The sequence below is a fragment of the Mastigoproctus giganteus genome, chromosome 5, assembly GCF_048544385.1.
Source record: "Mastigoproctus giganteus isolate SK-2022 chromosome 5, ASM4854438v1, whole genome shotgun sequence".
In the NCBI taxonomy this organism is placed as follows: Eukaryota; Metazoa; Arthropoda; class Arachnida; order Uropygi; family Thelyphonidae; genus Mastigoproctus; species Mastigoproctus giganteus.
The window spans coordinates 41,763,426-41,784,279 of record NC_143579.1 but is presented as its reverse complement, the minus strand read 5'-3'; positions in this window follow the sequence as shown (position 1 = coordinate 41,784,279).

Sequence of the window (20,854 nt, the reverse complement as noted above, 5' to 3'; positions counted from 1 at the left end):
CTATCTTTTAGCCATTCTGCAACCCAGCTTAGGATCTTATCGGTAATTCCAACTTCTTCCAGTTTATATAGCAGCATTCCATGAGGGACCATATCGAAAACTTTACTAAAGTCTAGATATATGATATCAAAATTGTTACCTGTGTCCAACTGTTTAATTACTACATCATAGAGTAATTTACCAGATTAGTCAGGCATGACCTTCCTTTAATGAACCCTACTTCCCTACCACAGAAGTCAAATTCACCTCCCGATGATTAGCTACCTCCTCTTTAGCATTATCTTTGTGGATTGAGGAGACATTAGCACTTCTTGAATCTTTCCCAGAGTCTGCTGACACTCTCATTAAATTGTCAAAAGTTTGATACATTCACATGCAATTTTTTTAAGAACTGAATATGTGCCATTTGCTTCTGGAACTTTTTGCTCCTTTATTCTGAGTACCTTTTCTAACAGATGCTTCTCTGAGACCATTATATTTTATTTTACAGCTGTGTGATACCTTAACATTCCATAGAGTTTTGAGCTTTCAACTATAAAATATTAATAAGAAGTATATTGCTGGGCTTTCTGCAGACCTTCCACTAAAGCCAATTTAAATATAAACTTTAAATACATGAGTTATGCCAAGAAAACTTACCTTAAAATTACAGAACCTTATATGTACAGGCACTCCTCTATTTACATACAAATGACTTGTGTACAACTCGTAAAGATATGTACAAAGCCTCTCAAAATTAATAAAAGTACTGTATATCAAAAATATGTCGACAGTTTTGAACCACACGCTTGAAGTGCCAAAATCAGCTGCCGTGCACTGTAGACCTTGTTTTATGATATTAATCCGTTCCAGAGAGACCATTGCATTATGAAAATATCGTAATGTGAGCCCAATAACACATATTTTGGTAATTCATTCCAAGATCTTGGAAGTCAAAATTTTCACTATGTAACTAAGCTATTTATCTCTCTAAAAGGCCATTTTTATAATGGTAATTGTATTAGTTTTATATAAATTTATGTTAGACAAGCACAACACAAAAATAACTTTTAACTAAAGGATGCAAAAACAAAACACGTGGCCAACATGTTTACAAACACTGCTACTGACTGAGAGAGGCTGTGACTATGTGGTCTCGTCTGAGACAATCATAAGTCCTGAAATAAGTAGGCCCTGGTTAACATATCAATAGAATCAGCTGCTTTATAGAATCAAATTTCAAAAAAAAAAAAACAATCCAAACCATTAAAATGCATTGCACTTTCACTGTTTACTGTCCTGGAAACTTGGGTTTTTTGTCCAGCAAACAGAAATTCAACACCAGAACACATGCAATTTACAGACAGTATAAATGAAACAAAATGACTTTAGTTTCTGATGCTCCTAAAAAACCTATTCCAACAACTCCAACACCATTTATTGCTATGTTTGGTTATAAGAATCAATTTTGAACACCTTTGTGATATGTTTCTAGAGCACATTTCTGGAGGTCACAGCCATAAAACAATAAAAACAAGTTGCAGTTTCCAGTTTTTGGGTTTTTCTGTTAGTGCAATCTATTATAAACAGGTAGTAAACTCGATCTTATTGCATTTGCATTAAAATACGATAGCTCGAATTCTGTGGGTTTTCACATTATTATGATGAAATGTGTTTCACCATAATAATGTAAAAACTGAAAAAAAAAAAAAAAAAAACTCTTCGCTTCAAATCTTCAATCATATAAAAAACATAATTAAATTTTCAGAATATTCTCTTCATTCCTGTTTTTTAAGCTTTGTAAACTTGTTACTCCATATTTCACTTGTGTGTATTGTGTTAGTTGCAATTTGTGAGTGTTATTGATTGCTATCTTTTTTACTGTTTTAAATTTTACAACCCAAAAAAAAAAACCTCTTTTACAGGCAGTTCTCGCTTTGTGAGTTCCTTGTTTACGAGTTTTTTTTTTTTTTTTTTATCAAGTATCAACAAAATTGAAAATATGAACATTAATTGCAAAAAATTAATGTTAAACATTCATAAATATTGCATTTCAAACCATGTGTGTAGCTATACAATACAGTGTACCCTGCTTTATGATATCATCATATTACAAAAATATTGTAATGTGAACCCAATAACACATTGTTTTTTGGTAATTCATTCCACGACTTCGGAAGTTCAAATTTTCGCTATATAACTCCCCAAAAGGTGGTTTTTATATTGTAAGTTGTATTAGTTACCAATTCAAATCATTAAATGCACTACACTTTCATCATTATCATATGTGATAAGAACCAGTTTTGAATGGCTTTGTGATATTTTTCTAAAGCACATTTCTGGAAATCACAACCATAAAACAATAAAAACAATTTACGCTTTCCGGTTTATTGGGCTTTTCTGTTACTTCAAACAATTATAAACTGGTAGTAAACTCTTATGTTATTGCATTTTTGAAAATACCGATAGCTGGAATCGTGTGGGTTTTCACTTTATTATGGTGAAATGTGTTTGTCCTTTACGGAAATCTTCAATCGTATGAAAACCATAAATAAATTTTCAGAATCTTCTCTTCCTTCCTTTTTTTTTAAGCATTATAAACTTGTTACTCCACTCAAATCGTGTTAGTTGCAATTTGTGCATTCCGTTAAAAACGTGCTATTGAAATTTATAAAGAAAAGAGAAGATTATCTTGGAAATAAATGCCTCTTGAAGCATTTCTGAAGAAGACTACTCCTTGTGCAACAAACCAAAAGTGCTGAGCCAATATTGAGTGATCAACGAGTGTGCATTTGTCAATGATGATGATGAAGAATAAACATTCTTTAATATTTGTAAGTCATAAATAATTTCTCTATTATTATGATTTGCTTGATTTTACAGGTTACGTTTTCATTTCTTTGGATAAATCAATCATTGTTTAAACAAACTAATTAGCTAACTAATTTCATTGTTGATAACATAACCCTTATTTTTAACATTGTCTATGGGAAATAAATTTCCGCTTTACGAGCATGCGCTAGGAAGAATTAACTCAAAGTCGAGAACTACCTGTATATTGTATCTTGTTTATACACTCCACATTATTATTCATTGTATTTTTTCAACCTCATTTAACTTATTTACAAATCGTAAAATGCTGTAAACAATATCGTACATACAGCTTGCTGAAGTTTGTTGGAGTTTATAATGTCAGTGAGTTGTACTGTACTGGTATTTAGTATCTATAAGACCGAAGTTGGACTTACGTACATGAAAAAGAAACCAATTAAGTATGTAAGTCGAGGAGTGACTGTATACTGTATATATATATTATTGTTATATTATTATATATTATTGTCTGAATTAACAATATCAGCTTGTGATATTGTTAATTCAGATTTCCCAAAAAGTATTAAATGTAGTGTAAATCCAGCACTCCCCCAAATCCAGTCTTTTTAGAATGTCCAATTTAGTTTCCAATGATAAAAATTTTTCTGATAGCTTTAACCTTCTTCCCATATTAGCACTAGTTGACTCACTTGATATTTTTGAGCTCATTAAAAAAATAAATAAGTAAAAAAGGAAGTTAAAAATATCTACACGGTAATCAAAAAATAAACATCATGCAGACACAAAATGCATATAAACAATATGTAAAGCAGAATTGACTGGAAACAAAAACTAAACTGAAGATAACATTGAGTGGTATGTAGAAAAAAGCAACTCCCAGTCAGGAAACGACAGTTACTAAAGAGAAGTTTTATGAGCAGCACTTCAGATAGGCCTGTAGCTGAATGGTCCTATGCGTGGGTGCATAAGTACACATGCCTTGAGTGACCAGGGTTCAAGCCTGTGACTGCTAAATATGGTCTGTTTCTTGTATTCTGTCTATCTTGTAAACTCCTCTGATTGTTTGGTCTTCCCAGAGTATAAACAGTAAATTTAAATTTTCAATAAACTTTAGTTAATTAGACTCCCTCCTTCCCAAAAAAAAAGTGCTCCCTTTTCCATTATATCATTTTCCTTTATATTTTTGTAATATGCAAGAAATGATACATGTGACCATAGTGTTTTAAAGCAATGGACGCAGAAACTTGTGAGTACAAAGAGCTACAGAAAAATTAACAGAGATGTAAATTTCTCATTGGCATGAACAACTTGTTGGATAATAAACGGACACTTTAAAAGTTTCTCGTTAGCATATATTGAAAATGCTTTACAGCATTTACAGTTTGGCTGGCAATTCAGTTATTTTTTTTATTAATTATAGTATTATTTAAAAGTAAATTTTTAATAGTGAATTCAAAGAATATGCTTTTTAAGACGTGGACTATGAATTATAGTTGATTTGACATTGAAAGCCCTTAAATTTTTTTTTTGGGGGGGGGCACTTTTCAGGTGCTCATACACCTGCTAATGGGTAACTCTTCCCAAGGCATTTGAAGTAAATAGTGCTATTTGGAGAGAAAAGAGCACAACTCTGCAGGAGGATATCAAAATATACAAAGTGCTATCAGATAAGTGCTGAGTGAACTACACTATATTGGGGAACAACTGTATATATGTGAATTTTGGATTCTTTAAAACAGATTTATTAAAAAAAAATCATTTGTATATACCTTGGAAATGTATAGCAAAATGTGTATGCTTGGCATTTGTTTAAAAATTATTGAAATATTTCAGTTTTGCTGTCAAATATATTTCTATATGAGCTGGTCAAAATTTTGTACACAAAACTTAGTTCATTTGCAGTTTTATCATATATAAAGTCCTTGACCATGCCAGTATCTCTTATGAAGAAATTTTCTCATTGATTGATACCTTGATACCTTTCCCATTGATTGATACCTTGATACCTTTCCCATTGATTGATTTTACCTTGGAATGCATTTAATATGCATGACTTTTATATTTGAAAGTCTTGGCATCAAAAATTTAATGTTTTATATTTATTAATCAAAATCCTCTCTCTACCTACCCCACATCCAAGTTCATATGTATTTTTGTGAAATGCATTTACAATCTTATCTTTGCCCCATTTTGAATTCAGCCACTATTTTGATAATAAAAATTTCATTCTCTTTGGATGCTTATACAGTTTTCTGCAGCCACATATGAGATGATTATTTTGTTCAACTTTGCATTGACTTTATGACTCGCACTTCGTGTCATCAGAATCTTTTTACCAAGGCACAATAAAATATTGTATTTGCATGTTGTCAGAAACTTACAAATTTCTCTATATTTCCATATTTGTAATAAAAATAACTTGTTAGTAAATTTATAGGACTATATAGAAGTTGAAATTATAGTTAAATTTTATATCAGCCTTTCTAGTAACTTGTATTAAAAATTGCTAGAAAATATTCAGTGTTTTCTCTGTCAAATAATAAATTGTAATGCCATATATTTTTGTACAAGGAATTCTAGTCTTAAAAGTTGTTTGTGTCTTCCTTGTACAAAAGTACAAAAGACTAAGTTGTCCCTTAAGTAAATAGTAGTAATTTCAATTGTCTTACTGAATTGCTGACTTAATAGTCATTGTATGTTTTAGCTAGATGAAACAGAAATAAAATAGAGCATGAATTGTAACTCCATGTAATGCAGTTGTGTAAGCCAAAATATTGCCTTTGTTTTTGGTTTAGCTTAAATAGTGAATAAAAAAAAAAACCCACTGAATTTAAAAAAAATATTTTCTCAAGGATTGACCAGTGAATCCGCTAACAGCAGATTCAGTGCTGTTATATGCTATTCCTTAGCATATCCTAAGGAACAGCAGTTTTTGCAGTGTTTAATGTTCTTCCTTTTCTCAGAATTCCCTACATTCAGTTTTATTATTCAGGCAGAAATGTTTGCCTGCAGTATTTAAATATTCTCCATATATTCAAGAATCTGGAAAGATTGTTTATATGGCTGCTTTATTGTATTGGGAATATAACATGAGTCATTATTTCAAAGCATCTCATACATGAATTCTGATTTGCATTTTGTGAGATAATGGTTTTGTGATATTCAATATACATTATATATATTTCTCACAAATGAGTTAAGAGGACATTTGTTTGTAATTATGTAAATGTATATATACTGTATACCAGAAAATGTATATACGACTGTATTCCAGAAAATTTCATTATTTATATAAGGTTATATTCATTTTGAACATTGGAGATTGAACCTTAAAAAATGCATATAAACAAAAGTAAAATCTTGACATGGTGCTTATTAGTATATTTCTTATTAGACATTATCATAGTGCCTTTTTGTTTATTAGGTGATATGATAGTGCTTAATCATTTCCATTGCCTGTATGCATATCATAATGCTACATTAGCTGAATGGATTTAGGTAATATTTGGTACTGAAGACTGTTAATATTTGCTATCATATTCAGTTTTGGTCCAAATATAATGTAATTAAAATAATATAATTTCAATTTATTTGAGTGCTCATCATTTTTTTTTTTTTTGTTTCTGCTGCTCCTCTACAAGACAGCAAGTGAGATGTTCAGTGTCAGTTCATGGTATATAAATGTACAATTCTAAATTGTGTATGGTGCTGTTACAATATGCCATTTTTGAACCCATTCTTGTTTTTCACTAAAAATAAATTTTGGGAATTCGCCCTATACTAAGAAGTGATATGTTGTATAATATTGAAAGGGGAGAATATGCTTCATATTCTCAATAAAGGTTGTTGTTATTTATTAGTTGTTGGTGTATCGGCTTCTGTGGCCATAATGCACCTCTCTTAGTTTTGCTTTCCTAGTCTGGTCTCAATAAAGGAATGTATTACATGTTTGAAGAGATCTTTGTTGTTGGATACAGTGCAATTCATAAAATTTATTTAATATAAAATTTACAGTGTTTTCAGTTATGTTGCCAGCATTGTGAAGCTCAACATTATATCACCATTAAAATTTTAATATTTGAATCCTCACTTGGTTTTATGACTTTTGTTATTATTATTATTCTAAATATTAGCTATTACCTATAGTTAATAGTTTATATCCTATCATTAAAATTACAGGATAATTTTTTCCAGTAAAATTGTCATCTTTATCTGTTAAGAAATGTAATTGCATTTATCTTGACATTATGATGTAAAAATGTTCAAGCCCCATTTTGTGGATAAATAGTTAGTTTTTTTTTTTTTTAATCTGATTGCAAATTGTGATAAAGAAAAGAAAGAAAAACAGGGGAAAAAGTTAAATCAGACACTCATAAAACTCAACAAAAAAAAATTGCTTAAATTTACTGTTGTTTTACTAACCAATTTGAACTCTATTATGCACAAGTAAGAAAGCTTCTACATTTGTTTCTCTACTAGCATGTTTTGCTGGCTATTAACACTACACATGACTATACAATATAATAATATTCTGAAGAATATTATTATATTGTATAGTCATGTTATACTCATATTCTTCTTAGTTTATGATGTTGTTGTAATTAATTAGATTACAAAATTGGTGCCATGATGCATATTCATTGTGCTGTGTTATCAATTGGAGAGGAAAATAATGTTGACATATGTTCCTAACTGTTCCATGAAATGAACTTATTCCATTCATGGGTAATTAGCAAAAATTAAACAATGGAGAAATAATGTAGATCATAGGAGGCCTTGAAATTGAGTTAACTGGAATAAAAACATCTTTTCTGGTTTTAAATGTTTATGATTTAAATTTAATTAGCACTTTGAAGAAAGTAATCAGATTAGAAAATAAAATACTTATTTCTACATTGCATAATTTATGACCCCAAAATTAACAAAATATAAGTTTCAGTATTTAAAAGTATTCTTTATTTTGTTTGTATCAAAGACTTTGCCACTAAAAAGAAATGTGTATACTTTTACAGACACATTTCTTTTATTCTGTCTATTAAAATGCTCAGGGAAATATATCACACTTTTGTTATTTTGCCATTATATTTTAAATATTAACTATCACCAGTTTGTATTCTATCATTGAAATTTTGCACATTCCAGTCAATTTTGAAGCATTTCAGCCATAAGTAATATTTTTACATTACAAACAAATTATTATTTTTGTCCTGTCTGCCTCTGTTTTTTTTAAATCATAAAATAAAACCATTCCTGAATCATTTCATTTTAACTTTATATTTTATTTATTTTTTATTTTGTTGATGATTTTTAACTCTGGGATTTTTGTTGCTGTTGTTTTCTTTTAACTTTTATTTCTGGATCCTGTAAATATTCATTGGAAGTATGTTGCTATTAATTTCCTATACTGTGTTGATTTTGAAATAATATTGATATAATTTCATTTTGTTTTGGAAAAAAGACTGTATTACAGTTTTAGGTATATAAAAGTGAAATCTTAAATTTATCTATATTTGTATCTATATTTTTAATCAAAAATGATGAATGTTTGATGAACTGGCATCTTTGATACCATTTGACATTTCTGTATGTAAAATGAAGTTTAAATTTGTTTTTCACATTTTTGAAATTTTCAAAGAAATAAAAGTTTTTGTTATTGAGAACTTCATTTATAAAATCAAACCATTTTAAGACAACACAAAACAGTAAACTGTTAAATTATAGTGTTTATAAAGCAAAAAAAACTCATTAGCAAGCTACCATAATATTTGAGTACTATGGAAAATTGAAGCTGATATGTAGACATTGCCCTTTTGATATCTTTTTTTTTTTTTTTCTCCTCTTTATATAAGCTACTTTCTTAATTCAGGATAACTTGCTATTGAATTTACAATACTTCATTTACTGAATTTGCAATTTACAATAGGCTTTAAGTTGATTACATGCTGATTTAACTAATCAACTTTCTGATATATTGTTTGAATTTGAACATTACATAGGCTGAAACTAAAAGAAATGCTGAGACACTGTCATTTCACAGAACCAGAACTGGTGCAAGGATATTAGGCATCCTATCAAACTTTTAACCTTATATAATTGCCCCCGTCCACAATTAATTCTAAAAAATTAATATTATTCATTAATATGGATAAAATTTTGTATTTTTTCTGTTTATATTCTAGGGCATGGTATATTGTTCATAGGACCCTAATGAACAACATAGAGCACATTACTGAAAAGAACGATTCTTTCCTACAGTTAATATTTACACACAGTGCTAAAGCCATGGTATACAAACGCTATATAAAACAAAAACTTTCTATGCTTAATATTTCTTAGAAAAAGAGACTGTGCAACTAGTCTTGGAAAACAGGTGTGTTTTGTTCAGTAATATGTTGCTTGGTTCATTATACTTTTGCGCACTGCAATTTTATTGACTTGTTTACTATCTCATAACATGCTGTTCAGTAACTGCATCAGAAGTTTATTTAATATGAAAAAGGAGAATGTGATGCCAATTGTACATTTTCATTATTCAATTTTCCCTACACTTTTTACTGGATATTTACTAGAAGAAATGCATATTAGAATTTAAAATTTTACTTTATTGTCGGTTTATGAAATTTTGGAACAAGTTGCTTTAGTAGTAGCAGTAATAGTGGCATGTGATGCAAGAAAGAAAGTGTATGAGCTTATGTAGCATCAGCCAAAAAAAAAAAAAAACAATTCACACAACCATTCCCTCTAACTGTTTGTCCAGTTCCTTCTTAAATTTATTTAACCTATCAACTTCCACAACGACAGATGGAAGTTTGTTCCAGAAATTAACCACCCGTTAGCTAAATGCAAATTTCCACACATCTATTCTACATCTGTCTTTCCTCAATTTGAATTTATGTTCCCTTAGGTTCATAATCTGAACAAGTGGAAGAATCCCATCAGAATTCAGCATGCTCAACATTCAAGGCCTTATACACCTCAATCAGATCACCTCGCAGGTGCCTAGTCTCCAGCCGCTGCAATTTGCAGAACTTAAGCCTCTCTTGGTAAGAGGATCCCTTCATTCCCCTCACCAATTTTGTTGCCCTTCTCTGTACATGCTTAAGCAAATCTAAATCCTTCCTAAATGAGACCTCCAGACCTGTACGCAGTACTCAAGGCGTGGCCTGACCATTGCCTTATAGAGAAGGACAATCACCTCCTTTTCCCTGCTAGCAAAAAAAAAATTCCTGTATATCATTGACAAAACTCCATGACCTGCCCTGGTGGCCTGTCTGCATTGCTCAGAAAACTTCATATCTGACTGCACAATTACTCCCAGGTCTTTTTCATTTTCTACCACCTTAAGTGTAGTACCACACAGTTGGTATGTTCCTCTGGGGTTACTTCTACCCATATGCAGTACTTTGCATTTGTCAAGGTTAAACTTCAGTTGCCACTTCTCAGCCCATTTTCCCAAATTTTTCTAGATCCTGTTGCAGTAGCACACTGCCATTACTGTCATTAACAACCCTGCCACCCTTTGTATCATCTGCAAACTTCGACACTAAGCCTGATATACCTTCATCAATATCATTGATAAATATACAAAACAACAGTTGACCCAACACCAAACCCTGTGGGACTCCACTAATAACATTAGTCCACGAAGATCAGCGCCCATTGATTACCACCCTTTGTCTTCTCCCACTCAACCATCCTTTTATCCATTGTAGCAACTTACCCTTAATACCATTCTGCTCCAATTTGTACATAGGTTAGTATTTTGTGCAGTTTCATGTTCTTTATCACAGTAGATGCCATTAGAGCATTGTTTAAGAAGAAATGTTTGAAGTTAAAGCCCATTTGTTCACTTTTGTGTTAGTTTCATGAATAATTAATTTGGTTCTTTTTGCTTTTAAAATTTCTCTCTAAATTACCATTTAATTTTCTTAGTGATTAAAATACCTCTTCTTGGAATGCTGTTTATTCTGTACTTAAGTAATGTAGTAGTACAAAAAGAAAGCATGCGTTTCAATCTAATTGTCCTATAGAACCTCAAATTTTATTGTATATTTCTTATTCCTACAACCAGTAATAAATAGAATAAACAGTTTTCTATTCAGTGACAGTGACTTAGTATTTCTTTGTAATCAGCTTTATTCAATAAAATGTATTAATATACTTAATTTCATATTAATAGTAAAGATTAAAATTGTATTTTTTAGAGATATATATATATATATATATATATATATATATATGACTAAAACAGTCATTAGTTAGGAAGGCTATAGAGCTGCTGGAACAGGTACTACAGAGAAGTGCAACAAGATTGGGATTGGTGAGGGGAACAACGAGTTGCTTTTTTACCAAGTATGGCTTAAGTTCTGCAAATCAAAGCATCTCGAGCACCTGCAAGGTGATCTGATTGAGGTGTATAAGGCCTTGAATGGTTTGAGCAAGCTCAGTGCTGATGGGATTCTTCTTCCTCTTGCTCAGATTACACACCTGAGGAAGCATACATTCAAATTGAGGAAAGACAGTTGTAGAATAGACGTGCTGATTGTCATTAGCCAGCAGGTGGTTGATTGCTGGAAGAAACTTCAATCTGTCGTTGTGGAAGTTGATAGCTTAAATAAATTCAAGGAAGAACTGAACAAACTTTTGGAGCAAATGGATGGGTGAAATGGGAAGGATTTTTTTTTTTTGATTGATGCTGTATAAGCTTTCTTTCTTGCTTCATATGCCCCTACTAATGCTAATTACTAAGTTGTAAAAGGTTTTGAGATCAAGGATAATTCTTTCTACCTACATTATACGGTTTTTCTACAGTGCATGGTATTCTCCTTCTATAAAGAAGCTTCACAAATTGTCTTCTGAGCAAAAATATTCATAAAAAATGCTTAATGTGCATATAACTCATTATCATGGTTTATATGTTCCTGTAGTGAATGCATGCTAATTTCAGTAGATTTAGCATCAGTAAAAGGTAATATTCAACAGAGGTGATATTAGATCTTTATTGAAATTTATAAAAGGTATATGGTAAATAGAGTGTTTTGATAATTAATTGGAGCAAGTGTGAAATGAGATAAAATTCTGTCTGATAGAGCACATGTTAAGCTTCAATTTACCTTGCCTTTGGAGAATTTACTATTCTAACACATTTCAGTACTTATTGAATGTCTCATTACATATTAGGCATGGGGGGGAGTACCTTCCTCCCACATCTGAAGATTTGTTTTCTACTACTAACAGATAACCTTAATTGGCACATTCATTACAAAGAATGTAGACCCTAATTTATTAAAGGGCCAACTGCTAGAGATGAATATGACATTAACTAAAAATAAGAATGTTTTTATTTTTATATTAGTCAAAATAGCAACGTATATTTTTGAGATATTAGCAAAATCAGATTATAACTGCTTCTATTGTAACGAGCAGCAGCCTAGAGAGCAAGAAAGTAAGCTTATTCAGCATCAGCAAAAAAAAAAAAAAAACCCTTCCACAACAACAAATGGAAGTTTGTTCTGATACTCAACCACCTGCTGGCTAAAGGCAAACTTCCACACATCAATTCTGCAACCATCCTTCCTGAATTTGAATTTATGCCCCCTCATTTGCATAGTCTGAATGAGTGATTCAGACTATGCATTGAGCTTGCTCAATCCATTCAAAGCCTTTAAAACCTCGCTGAGATTACCTTGCAGGTGCCTAGTCTCCAGATGCTGCAATATGCAGAACTTGAAGACTTTCTTGGTAAGAGCACCCTTTTGTTTCCCTCACAAATCATCTCCTTGCCCTTCTCTGTACCATTCTAGCAGCTCTACATCCTTCCTAAAATGGGGGCCTGCAGACCTCAAGCCCATAACCACCAAATACGGAGGATGTGGAAAGGTCAGGGAATGACCACCCTGGAGCAATATGGCCTTAGTTGCTAATGCTCCTGAAAACCAAATAACAATAACAACAGAGACATGGTGTCACACAGATATAAGCAGTACAGAATTGAAATTTGGGGAGTACAATGTGTACAGAAAGGGTAGGAAGGGAGGAGGGTTATGCTTTTAGTTAAGAAACACATAAAATCTAACAAAGTACATCTAGTTGACATGGGTGGACAGTGCAGTGTTGAGTCAGTTTGGTGTAACATAAACACTGGGAAAGGGAAAATGAGAGTAAGAGTGTGTTATAGGCCTAATGAATCTGATGAGTACAATGAACAATTGTGCAGAGAAATAGTGGGCCAGTAAATCGGAATGTCTTGTAATGCCGGATTTTAAATTTCCAGATATTGACTGGAACATGTGGGATGGTCACTCAAATGCTAGCAAGAATTTTGTAGATTTATTGGAGGATTGTTTTCTACAGCAACATGTTCAAGGGGCAACCAGAAGGGGTAATACTCTTCATCTGGTTATTATTATCCATGTGGTCCAAAGAACCATATGGATCCTGAGGCTTATGCTGCACCACAAAAAAAAAAAAAAAAAAAAAAAAATTACCCTGAGAGAGAGAGAGCAAGAAAGAGAAGAATGATGATATCCATCTCAGGACCCTGGGTGTGCCAAGCCCATACTCATGAGATGTGAGGCCCTGGGATGATGCATGCATGCATTAGGAATTTGCAGATAAAGGAACCACTAGGAGACAGTGATCACAGTGTACTAATGTGGGATTTAATTAAAGATGTAACTACCATCAAGGGTAAACGGAAGGGTTTTGTTTTCATAAAGGTGACTACAGTGGTCTCAGGCAGTTTTTGAATACTATACAGTGGGATCAACTGATGATGTTAAAAACAGTGAATTCTAAATGGGAGGCCTTTAGAGAATTAATCTTGCAAGCTACTAGACTTTTCATACCAATTAAGAAATACTGTTCAAGGTTTAGGCCTAAATGGATGTCAGATGAACTAATAACGCTCGTGACAGAGAAGAAAAATGTGTGGGATGCATATAAATTAGCAGGTGATACAGAGGCCTATGGCAGATATAAGCTGGTCTGTAATTAAGTAACAAAGGAGGTTACACAAGCGAAGGCTGATTATAAAACATTCTTGGCAAAGGATGCAAAGAAGAAAAACAGACTTCTTTACTTATGTAAACTCTAGAAGGAAGAGGATGAATCAGATTGGTTCACTTGATACTGATAGTTCAACTGTTGATGATCATGCTCAGATAGCTAACAAACTGAATGAGTATTTTGCATCTACATTCACACATGACGATTCTGTAAGGAAGGGGAGGACAGACGTTTACTAAACTCTAACAGGGAGCTAAATGATTTTGTAATAACGGAGAGCCAATTGGGGGAGAAATTGTTGAAGTTAAACATAAAAAAGGCACCTGGGACAGATGGACCAGTTATATTGAAAGAAGCAGCAAGGGAAGTAAGAAAACCCTTGGCCATAATTATGAGAGCATCCTTAGCTTCATGGGAGGTTCCTATCGATTGGAGATGTGCAAATGTATCCCCAATTCAAAAAGGGGTTAATAGGGTGATGCAAATAATTATATACTTGTTAATTTAACTTCTGTTCTGGGGGAAATAATTGGAGTCACTGGTTAAAGAAGTGATGCAGGATCACCTTGACATGACTGCCGTAATGGTTCAGACCCAGCATAGGTTTGTTAAGGGGAAGTCTTGTCTGACCAATTTGATTCAATACTACGATGTGGTCACAAAGGAACTGGATGCAAAAAATAATTTTGATATCGTATACTTGGATTTCAGGAAAGGTTTTGATACTGTTGCACATGGAAGACTGCTGTACAAATGGATAAAGGGATGTTTGAGTGAGAGACAGCAGAGAGTGGTAATCAATGGACACTGCTCTACGTGGACTAATGTTGCAAAAAATAATTTTTTTGCAACATTAGTCCACGTAGGCTGAGCTGGACAGGCATCGATATCATTAATAAATACGCAATGGGCCCAGCACCGAACTGTGGAGTTTGGCTGGGCCCATTGCGTATTTATTAATGATATCAATGAAGGTAACGATAAGTTTGCAGATGATACAAAGGTTGATAAGTTTGCAGATGATACAAAGGTTGATAACATTAACATTAGTAGAGGCATACGATGCAAGAGAGCAGATTATACAGCATCAGCCAAAAAAAAAAAAAACCTCCTATTTCACCCCTCCGTTCATTCCAAATGCCTGTTTAGCTCAGCCTTAATTTATTTAAGCTATCACCTTCCACAACAAAAGATGGAAGTCTGTTCCACCAATCAATTACCCGCTGGCTTAAGGCAATTTCTACACATCTATTCTACAACTGTCTTTCCTCAATTTGAATCTGTGCCCCCTCTGGTTCTTAATCGGAGCAAGAGGAAGAATTCCATCAGCATTGAGCTTTCTCAACCCATTCTACTCTCCAGGTGCTCCAATTTGCCAAACTTAAGCCTTTCTTCGTAAGAGCATCCCTTTGTTCCCTTCACCAATCTTGTTGCCCTTATTTTTACTCGTTCTAGCCAATCTACATCCTTCCTAAAATGAGGCCTTCCTTCTTGAAATGAGACCTCCAGACCTGTACACAGTACTCTAGGTGTGGCCTGACCATTGCCTTGTATAATGCAATAATCACCTCCCTGTCCCTGCTAGCAAAATTGCTATATATCATTGACAAGACTCCATGAACTGCCCTGGCAGCCCATCTGCACTGCTCAGCAAACTTCATATTTTACTGCACAATTACCCCCCAGGTCTTTTTCACTTTCCACTTCCCTGAGTGTTGTACCACACCATTGGTACGTTTCTCTTCGGTTATTGCTACCCATATGCAGTACTTTGCATTTGGCAATGTTAAACGTCAGTTGCCACTTCTCAGCCCATTTGCCAAACTTATCTAGATCCAGTTGTAGTAGCATACTGCCATTAACAACCCTACCAACCTTTGTATCATCTGCAAACTTGGACAATAAGCCTGATATACCTTCATCGATATCGTTGATAAATACGCAAAACAACAATCCTGGGGTACTTCACTAATAACATTAATGAACAAAGAGCAGTGTTCATTGATTACCACTCTCTGTTGTCTCTCACTCAACCATCCCTTTATCCATCGTAGCAATTTACCATTAATGCCATACCTCACCAATTTGTACAGCAGTCTTCTGTGTGCAACAGTATCAAAAGCTTTCCTGAAATCCAAGTATATGATATCACAATTATTTTTGGCATTCAGTTCCTTTCTGATCACATCCTAGTATCCAATCAAATTGGTCAGACAAGACCTCCCTTTAACAAACCCACGCTGAGTCTTAACTATTACTGCAATCTTGTCTAGATAATCCTGCAATGCTTCTTTAACCAGTGATTCCATTATTTTCCATGGAACACAAGTTAAACTAACAAATCTATAGTTACCTGTGTCACCTTTTGAACCAGCTTTGTGAATTGGTGATACATTTTAGCATTAGCATTAGTAGAGACATATGATGCAAGAAAGCAAGCTTATGCAGCATCAGAAAAAAAAAAAAAAAAAAAAAAACACCACTCCCATTTCACCCCTCCGTTCATTCAAAATACCTGTCCAACTGAGCCTTAAATTTATTTAGGCTATCAACTTCCACAACAAGGGATGGAAGTCTGTTCCACCAACCAACTAACTGCTGGCTAAAGGCAAATTTACGCACATCTATCCTACATCTGTCTTTCCTCAATTTGAATTTATGCCCTCTCAGGTGATTATTCAGAGCAAAAGGAAGAATCCCATCAGCATTGAGCATGCTCAAACCATTCAAGGCTTTATACGCCTCTATCAGATCACCTCGCCGGTGCCTAGTCTCCTGACACTGTAATTTGCAATAATTTGCCTTTCTTTGTAAGAGCAACCCTTTGTTCCATTCACTAATCTTGTTGCCCTTCTCTGTACTCGTTCCAGCAGCTTTACATCCTTCTTGAAATGAGGCCTCCAGACCTGTATACAGTGCTCAAGGTGAGGCCTCACCATTGCCTTATACAAGGGAATAATCACCTCCTTATCCCTGCTAGAAAAATTCCTGTATATCATTGACAAGACACCATGAGCTATTCTTGCAGCCAGTCTGCACTGCTCAGAGAACTTCATATCTGCCTGCACAATTATCCCGAGGTCCTTTTAATTCTCTACCACTGTCAGTGTCGTACCACAGGGTTGATACGTTGCTCTGAGGTTGCTGTTTCCCATATGTAGAACTTTGACAAATGTAATGTTAAACTTCATTTGCCACCTCTCAGCCCATCTGTTCAACCTTTCCAGATCCTGTTGCAGCAGCAGCATAGCATCAGTAGTGTCCTTAACAACCCTGCCAACCTTTGTATCGTCTGCAAACTTGGACATTAAGCTTGATATACCATCATCAATATCATTTATAAATACAGAAAACAATAATGGACCCAATACTGAACCCTGAGGGACTTCACTAATAACATTAGTCCATGATGAGCAGTGTCCATTGATTACTACTCTCTGTCTTCTCCCCCTCAACCATCCCTTTATCCATAGCGGCAATTTGCCTCCAATGCCACACTGCTCCAATTTGTGCAGCAGTCTTCCATGTGCAACAGGATCAAAAGCCTTTCTAAGATCCAAATATATAATATCAAAATTATTCCCTGCATCCAGTTCTTTTGTGACTGCATCATAGTATCCAATCAAATTGGTCAGGTAAGACTTTCCCTTAACAAAACCATGCTGTGTCTGAGCTATAACTGAAGTCTTGTCTAGATGACCTTGCAGTGCTTCTTTAATCAGTGCGTTCATTAATTTTTCTGGAACAGAAGTTAAACTCCCAGGTCTATAATTACTTGTGTCAGCCTTTGATCCTTCTTTGTGAATTGGGGTCACATTTGCACATCTCCGGTCTATGGGTACCGCCCCTGAGTTCAAGGAAGCTCTCATAGTTATGGCTATGGGTTTGCTTACTTCCTTTGCTGCCTCCTTTAATATAACTGGATAAATCCCATCCATCCCAGGTGCCTTTCTTGTGTTTATCTTCAACAATTTCTCCTCCACTTTACTCTCCGTTATTACAAGATTATCTAGCTTACTGCAAGAGTTGAATACACTTCTGGCATTCCCCTCACTGAAATAAAGAATTTTGTGTCTGTATGTTTATCTTCAACTGTAATGAGAAGAATTGAAGGTTTAGGAGCCAATGTTCAAAATCAACTCGTAGAAAAAGTTGGTGAATTCACACATTTTTCAATAGCAGTTGAGGAGAGTGAAGCCATACAGTTCAAATACTAATTTATATCCAAGGTGTAAATCAAAATTATGTGGTGATTGTAGAGCTAGTTGCATTAAAAAGCTTGAAAGATACAACAACAGGTGAAATTATATTTTTGAGTATGTCAGAAGCAGTTGGTGGCCTCAAATTGAATTGTTATTTGCTATCAGTGGTTAAGACAAGATGGGGCTAAAAATATAGCCAGTACTAAAATTGAGTTCAGCTTCATAAATATCTTGAGAGTAAAAATATTAAGAAACCAATGCAATTTCATTGTATAATTAACCAGCAGTCTTTGTACGGAAAATTTTTAGGTGTAGATTCAGTCATGTCAAAAGTAAATTTTATTTACTTTTGACATGACTGAATAATCTGAAATTCAAAAATTTTCTTGAAACTATTGAGACTGAATATGATGATTTGTTGTACCACACTGAAGTACGATGGTTGAGTTGCGGTAACATGTTGAAGTGATTTTTTTAACTTAGGATTAAAATAGATCTATTTATGAACGAAAAATTGAAACCTGTTCTGAAACTGTCAGATCTCAAATGGTTGTGTAATCTTGCCTTTTTAACAGATATATGTGAACACCTGAATTTTCTTAACATATATCTTGAGAGTAAAAATATTAAGAAACCAATGCAATTTCATTGTATGATTAACCAGCAGTCTTTGTACGGAAAATTTTTAAGAATTGTCAATGAATTGTATTATAATGTCAAAGCATTTGAAACAAAACTGCAGTTATTTAAAAGTCAATCACTTCAGAATAATTTTTCATGTTGCAATCATTTATCTAAAAATATGCCTGGTTGTAATTTTTCCAATAAAAATTTTGTTCAAAACATTAGTTTATTGCAGGAAAATTTTGCAGATAGATTTTTTGATTTTAAAAATAATTCAAAGTGTTTGAACTGTTTCAAACCTGAGCAGGGTCAACTGTTGATGACCCTGCTCAGGTAGCTAACAAACTAAATGAATATTTTGCATCGACATTCACACATGAGGAGTTATTCAGCGAGGGGAATGCCAGAGGTGTATTCAACTCTAGCAGTAAGCTAGAGAATCTTGTAATAACTGAGAGTAAAGTGGAGGAGAAATTGTTGAAGATAAACACAAGAAAGGCACCTGGGGTGGATGGGATCTATTCAGTTATATTAAAGGAGGCTGCAAAGGAAGTAAGCAAACCCTTAGCCATAATTATGAGAGCTTCCTTCGACTCAGGGGAGGTACCCATGGACTGGAGATGTGCAAATGTGACCCCAATTCACAAGGGAGGATCAAAGGCTGACACAAGTAATTATAGACCTGTGAGTTTAACTTCTGTTCCCGGAAAATTAATGGAGGCACTGGTTAAAGAAGCACTGCAGGATCATCTAGACAAGACTTCAGCTATAGCTCGGACACAGCATGGTTTTGTTAAGGGGAAGTCTTGCCTGACCAATTTGATTGGATACTATGATGCAGTCACAAAAGAACTGGATGCAGGGAATAACTTTGATATTATATACTTGGATCTTAGAAAGGCTTTTGATACTGTTGCACATGGAAGACTGCTGCACAAATTGGAGCAGTGTGGCATTGGAGGCAAATTGCTGCTATGGATAAAGGGGTGGTTGAGGGGGAGAAGACAGAGTGGTAATCAATGGACACTGCTCATCATAGACTAATGTTATTAGTGGAGTCCCTGAGGGTTCAGTATTGGGTCCTTTATTGTTCTCTGTATTTATAAATGATATTGATGATGGTATATCAAGCTTAATGTCCAAGTTTGCAGACGATACGAAGGTTGGCAGAGTTGTCAAGGACACTACTGACACTATGCTGCTGCAACAGGATCTGGAAAGGTTGAGCAGATGGGCTGAGAGGTGGCAAATGAAGTTTAACATTGACAAATGTAAAGTACTACATATGGGAAACAGCAACCCCAGAGCAACGTATCGAATCTGTGGTACTACACTGACAGTGGTAGAGAATGAAAGGGACCTGGGAGTGGTTGTGCAGGCAGATATGAAGTTCTCTGAGCAGTGCAGACGGGCTGCAAGAATAGCTCATCGTGTATTGTCAATCATATATAGGAATTTTTCTAGCAGGGATAAGGAGGTGATTATTCCCTTGTATAAGGCAATGGTCAGGCCACAACTAGAGTACTGTATACAGGCCTGGAGGCCTCATTTCAAGAAGGATGTAGAGCTGCTGGAACGAGTACAGAGAAGAGCAACAAGATTAGTGAATGGAACAAAGGGGTGCTCTTACGAAGAAAAGCTTAAGTTTTGCGAATTACAGTGTCTGGAGACTAGGCACTGGTGAGGTGATCTCATAGAGGTGTACAAATCCTTGAATGGTTTGAGCATGCTCAATGCTGATGGGATTCTTCCTCTTGCTCAGAATAATCACCTGAGAGGGCATAAGTTCAAATTGAGGAAAGACAGATGTAGGATAGATGTGCGGAAATTTGCCTTTAGCCAGCGGGTGGTTGGTAGGTGGAACAGACTTCCATCCCTTGTCGTGGAGGTTGATAGCCTAAATAAGTTTAAGGCTCAGCTGGACGGGTATTTCGAACGAAGAGAGGGGTGAAGTGGAAGTGGTTATTTTTTATTTATTTATTTTACTTTTTTTTTTTTTTTTTGGCTGATGCTGCATAAGCTTGCTTTCTTGTATCAAATGCCTCTACAAATGCTAATGCTAATGCTAACTCCTCATGTGTGAATGTCGATGCAAAATATTCATTTAGTTTGTTAGCTACCTGAGCAGAATCATCAACAGTTGAACCATCAATATCAAGTGGACCAATCTGATTCATCCCCTTCCTTCTAGAGTTTACATAAGTAAAGAA